We start from the raw sequence: 6,000 nt of genomic DNA on the forward strand, positions 1-6,000 counted from the left end.
ACATGATAAGTTAAATATCGGCCCACGGGCCCAGTTGGTACAGTGAGAGAACAGAAGGAACAGAGAGATCCCATAATAAAGGATTAATTAATCTTATCCCAAAGGAATTTCTGTTCGTTATTCTAACGCAGCCCGGAATACGTTGTTTCAATAATTCGCAAGGTCTGTGCCTTTGTAATCAGTTATGATTCAATACTAGGTCATGTGGCATAGAAAGCCTGTTTTGCTTTTTACTGTATAAATATGTTACAATTTCTGTATTACTTTGAAGAGGTCTGATGTAGACCTTCTTCCCTTGCAAGCAAATAAAGCCTGTCTTTAATGATACTTTGTGTTTAAGAGTCTTACTCGGGAGTCGAGACTTCGACAGTGGGCAGAGGAAAACTTCAAGGACACTCTGAAAGCCTCCTTGAAAAAGTGTCACATCCCCACTGACACCTCGGAATCCCTGGCCCAAAATCACACAAAGTGGAGGAGAAACATCCGGGAATGCACCGAACATAGAAACATAGAAACATAGAAGATAGCAGCAGGAGTAGGCCATTCGGCCCTTCGAGCCTGCTCTGCCATTCAATGAGATCATGGCTGATCATCCAAATCCTCGCACCCGGTCCCTACACCGACAGTCATCCCACCCAAGCCCTATCCCCGTAACCCCACGTATTTAATCCCCCCTAACACTAAGGGCCAATTTATTATCATGGCTAACAGCTTGAGGCACTTTGGCAGGAGCAAGTGGAAGACATGCGCAAGCTGCGCAAGGAGCGCACGTCAACCCAAACATCACACCCATCAGCCCCTTCAAACACCGTCTGCCCCAGCTGTGACAGAGACTGTAGGTCCCGCATTAGACTCAATATCCTGAGAACTCATTTTTAATGTAGAATCAAATAATCCTCAGTCCCGAGGGACTGCCTAAGAAGCAGAAGTGTCGATATTGGTCGATAGCCTCTTCACAGAAATGGAGACAGAGAATTCGAGGAAGAGAAGGGAAGAGTCAGAGATGGAATATCTGAAGGTGAGGGACGGGTGGAAATTGGAACAAAAGTGAAACAAATTATCTAGTTCAGGGCGAGAGCAAGAAACGGCACCAATACAGTAATCAATGTACTGGAAGAAGAGGTGAGGGAGGGGAACTGAGTAGGACCAGTACAAAGAATGTTCCACATATCACATGAAAAGGCAGGCATAGATAGGGCCCATGTGGGTGCCCATAGCAACACCTTTAATTTGGAGGAATTGAGTGGAGTCAAAGGAGAAGTTGTTCAATGTGAGAACAAGTTCAGCTAAGTGGAGGAGGGCGGTGGTGGATGAGGATTGGCTGGGCGTCTGTTCAAGGAAGAAGTGGAGCGGCTTAAGGCCGTCCTGGTGGGGGTGGATGTGTAGAAGGATTGGACTTTCATAATGAAAAGAAGATGATTCAGGCCGGGATACTGGAAACTGTTGAAGTGGCAGAGGGTGTCGGAAGAGTCAGGAATGTAGGTGGAAAGAGACTGGACAATCCGAGAAAAAATAGAGTCGAGATAGGGAGAAATCAATTTTGTGGGGCAAGAATCGGCTGCAAAGATTGGTTTACCAGGGCAGTCCTGTTTGTGGATCTTGTGAAGGAGGCAGCAGTGGGCTGTGTGGTGTTGAGGTTGGCGGCCATGGCGAGAAGATCTCCAGAGGAGATGAGGTCAGTGACAGTCTTGGAAAAGATTGCTTGATGTTCTGTAGTGGGGGCATTGTCCAGCGGGGTAGGTAGGAGGCGGTGTCAGAAAGTTGCCATTCAGCCTCTGCACGGTAGAGGTCGGTTCGCCAAACAACAACAGCATCACCCTTGTCAGTAGGTTTAATGACAATGTTAGGGTTGGATCGGAGAGAACGGAGTGCTGCAAGTTCATAGGGAGGTATGTTGGACAGAGTGAGGGGAGCAGGGAACAGGGAACTAGAGATGGCCGCTTTCATTTCAGTCCCATTCTTTGCAATCCATAGCCAACAGAGAATGATAATGCAGTAGATGTAATGTATCTGGATATTCAACAGGCCTTGGATAATGTTACCCATATTAGACTGATGAACAAGGTCAGATAATGCAGTCAGGGGACAAGTAGCAGAATGAATGGCTGGCTGGCTTCAGGACAGAAGGCAGAGTGTTGTAGTAAATTGTAGCTTATTCACAGTGGCAAAAAGTGGGTAGTTATGCTCCACAAGAAACAGTGCTGGAACCACTGCTGTTTGCAATTTATATTAACGATTCAGATTTAGGAATCAAAAACACAATTTATAAATTTGCAGATGACACCAAATTGGGGGGGTAGTCAACACTGAGGAGGATTGCAACAAATTACAGGAGGACATTAATAAACTTGCAGAATGGGCATATAATCGGAAAATGAAGTTCAACACAGATAAATGTGATGTATTACATTATGGTAAGAAGAATAGGGAGGTCACTTATCACTTGGAGGGTGCGAGTCTTGGTGGAATAGAGGAATAAAGGGACCTCGGAGTAAAAATACACAAATCACTAAATCACAAGGCCCTAAAAAATAAATTGAAGCACTAGGGTTGATTTCTTGAGGGATAGAATTTCAAAGTAGGGAAGTTATGCTAAACCTGTATCGAACATTGGTTTGACCAAGGGTACAGAGAAGATTTACAAGGATGATACCAGAAATGCGAGGGTATATGTATCAGGAAAGGGTGAATAGGCTGGGTCTCTGTTCTCTTGAAAAAAGAAGGCGGAGGAGCCACCTAAGAGAGATCAATAAAATTATGAAAGGTTTTGACAGACTGTATACAGAGCGAATATTTCCACTTGTGGGGAAGAGCATAACTAGAGAACATCAATATAAGATAGTCACCAAGAAATACAATCGGGAATTCAGTAGAAACTTCTTTACCCAAAGAGTGGTGAGAATGTGGAGCTCACTACCACAGGGAGTGGTTGAAGCGAATAGTTTAGGTGCATTTAAGGGGAGGCTAGACAAGCACATGAGGGAGAAGGGAATAGAGGGTTATGCTGATAGATTTAGATGAGGAAAGATGGGAGGAGGCTCGAGTGGAGCATACACTCAGGCATGGACTGAATGGCTTGTTTCTGTGCAGTATGGTAATAATGAGTGATTAAACGCCGGGATTGTATTTATTTCAGTTCAATTCTTTGCAGTCCAAACCAATCAGCGGCTGTGAGCCATTCATTGATTGTAATACGAGAAGTACCGATGGATGTGGAATTGTACATTTAATGCTGGAAGCATTCCACAGATCAGAACTCAGGATCTCCAGCTTTGCTTCCAAGTATTGCAGGTCCCCCGTGAATTACAATCCAAACTTTTTAACAAATAACAAAATTAAGAACCTACCCTCCTCACCATAATCAAACATCTCCTACAGGAATCAAACCCGTGACCTAGGCGTTATTAGCATTACGCTCGAACTAACTGAACCAACTTGTTAAGTTTAACTTATGGTTCATTGCTGTTTATTTGTCAGATCAGTCAGTTTTTCTCAGAAGTCTCTATTTATATGGAGTCTTTCATAGAAGCATAGACTGGTTCTTCTTCTTAGGCAGTGCCTCGGAACCGAGGATGACTTGCTTCCACGTTAAAAATGAGTTCTCAGGTGACTGATGAGTCCAATGCGGGACCTACAGTCTCTGTCACAGGTGGGGCAGACGGTGATTGAAATGTTGGGTGGTTGGGCTGCTTAGGTTGATGTCCGCTCCTTCTGCTGCTTGCGCTTGGCTTCCACTTGCTCCCTACGAAGAGGCTCGAGGTGATCAGAAGGAGGCCATTTGGCCCATCGAGCCTGTGCTGGCTCCCTGCAAGAGCACTACAGCTTGTCCCACTCCCCCGCCCTTTCCCTGTAGCCCTGCAATTATATTCCCTTCAGGTAGTTGACAATTCCCCTTTGAAAGCCACTATTGTTTCAGACTCCAACACCCTTTCAGGCAGTGCATTCCAGATCCTAACCATAACATTTCAATTTCTTAAAACAAGCGGTGAGATTACAGTAAAATAAAAAGCAAAATGCAGCAGATGCTGGATGTGGAGTTGTTCATTAAATGCTGGCAACACTCCGCAGGTTCGGGAACATCTGTGGACAGAGAAACACAGGGTTAACCTATCAGGTCCATGAGCTCTCAGCAGAGCTGAGCTTTTGCAGGTTTGCAACAAAATATTGCAGGTGCCGTGTGAGTTTCCTTCCAAACATTATAAGCAGCTCAAAATAATAACAATAAGAAACCACCCTCCCCACCAAAAAATGTAAATGGCCCATACGGGGCAGAAAGCTGGAAATTATAGACCAGTCAACCTAAAAGCTGTCGTTTGGAAAATGCTGGAATCCTTCATTAAGGAAGCAGTAGCAGGGTATTTGGAAAATCAAAACGCAGCCAAGCAGAGTCAGCATGGTTTTATGAGCGGGAAATCATGTTTAACAGCTTTGCTGGAGTTATTTGAGGATGTGCTGAGAAGGGTTGACAAAGGTCAGCCAGTGGATGTGGTGTATTAGGATTTCCAGAAGGCATTCGATAATGTGCCACATAAAAGGTTACTGCATAAGATAAGAGCTCATGGAGTTGGGCATAATATATTAGCATGGATAGCGAATTGGCTAACTAACAGAAAGCAGAGAGTCGGGATAAATGGGTCCTTATGGTAACTAGTGGGGTTCCACAGGAATCGGTGCTGGGGCCTCAACTATTTACAATCTACATTAATGAATTGGATGAAGTGACCGAGTGTAATGTAGCCAAGTTTTCGGATGGGTGGGAAAGCAAGTTGTGCAGAGGACTTAAATAATCTGCAAAGGGATATAGACAGGCTAACTGAGTAAACAAACATTTGGCAGATGGAGTATAATAAGGGAAAGTGCGAGGTTACCCACTTTGGCAGGCAAAATAAAAAAACAAATTATTATTTAAATGGAGACAGATTACAAAATGCTACAGTTCAGAGGGACCTGGGGGTCCTTGTGCATGAAACACAAAATTTTAGCATGCAGGTACAGTAAGTAATCAAAAAGGCAAATTGAATGTTGATCTTTATTGCAAAGGTGTTGGAGATAAAAAGCAGGGCAATCCTGCTACAACTGTACAGGGTATTGGTGAGGCCACAACTTGAGTACTGCGTACAGTTTTGGTCTCCTTATTTAAGGACTGATATATCTGCATTGGAGGCAGTCCCGAGACGATTCACTCGGTTGATTCCTGAGATGAGGTGTTGACTTATGAAGAAAGGTTGAGCATGTTGGGCTGATACTCATTGGAATTTAGTAGAATGAGATGTGATCTTATTGAAATATATAAGGTACTGATGACGCTGGACAAGGTAGATGCAGAGAGGATGTTTCCCCTAGTGAGGAAATCTAGAACTCGGGGGCATAGGCTCAGAATAAATGCTCGCCCTTTTAGAACTGAGATGAGGAGGAGTTTCTTCTCTCAGAGGGTCGTAAATCTATGGAATTCTCTGCCCCAGAGAGCCGTGGAGGCTTGAATATTAAATACATTTAGCCTTGTTTGATTAAGAGGGAGAGAGAGAGAGAGAGAGAGAGAGAGAGAGAGAGAGAGAGAGAGAGTGAAGGAGCGAGAGAAAGTGCCTGTGACGGATCTTTGCTGGATCCATCCAGTTAGCACTACTCCCCTGCTCTTTCCCCATAGCCATGTATATGTTCCCTTAAAGTATTTGTCCAATTCTGTTATGAATGTTACTATTGAATCGGCTTCCGCCGTGCATTCCACATCATAACAGCTCGCTGCTGAAAAAACTTAATTCTGCATGTCGCCTCTGGTTCTTTTACCAATCATTTTAAATCGGTGCCTTCTATTTACCAAACCTTCTGTCACTGGAAGCAAGCACTCCTCATTTACTCTATCAAAACCTTCATGATTCTGAACACCTCTTAATCTTCGCTGCTCCAAGGAAAACCATCCCTAATAAGGGTTCAGTTAAGGGAAAATGTATAATCCCAAGAGATAAGTCAGGTTGTAGAGCAGTTAATGTTAAAGGCGCTCTA

The sequence above is a fragment of the Somniosus microcephalus genome, unplaced genomic scaffold (assembly GCF_052327205.1).
Source record: "Somniosus microcephalus isolate GS21.2 unplaced genomic scaffold, FLI_Smic_1.0 unresolved_chr8, whole genome shotgun sequence".
Lineage (NCBI taxonomy): Eukaryota > Metazoa > Chordata > Chondrichthyes > Squaliformes > Somniosidae > Somniosus > Somniosus microcephalus.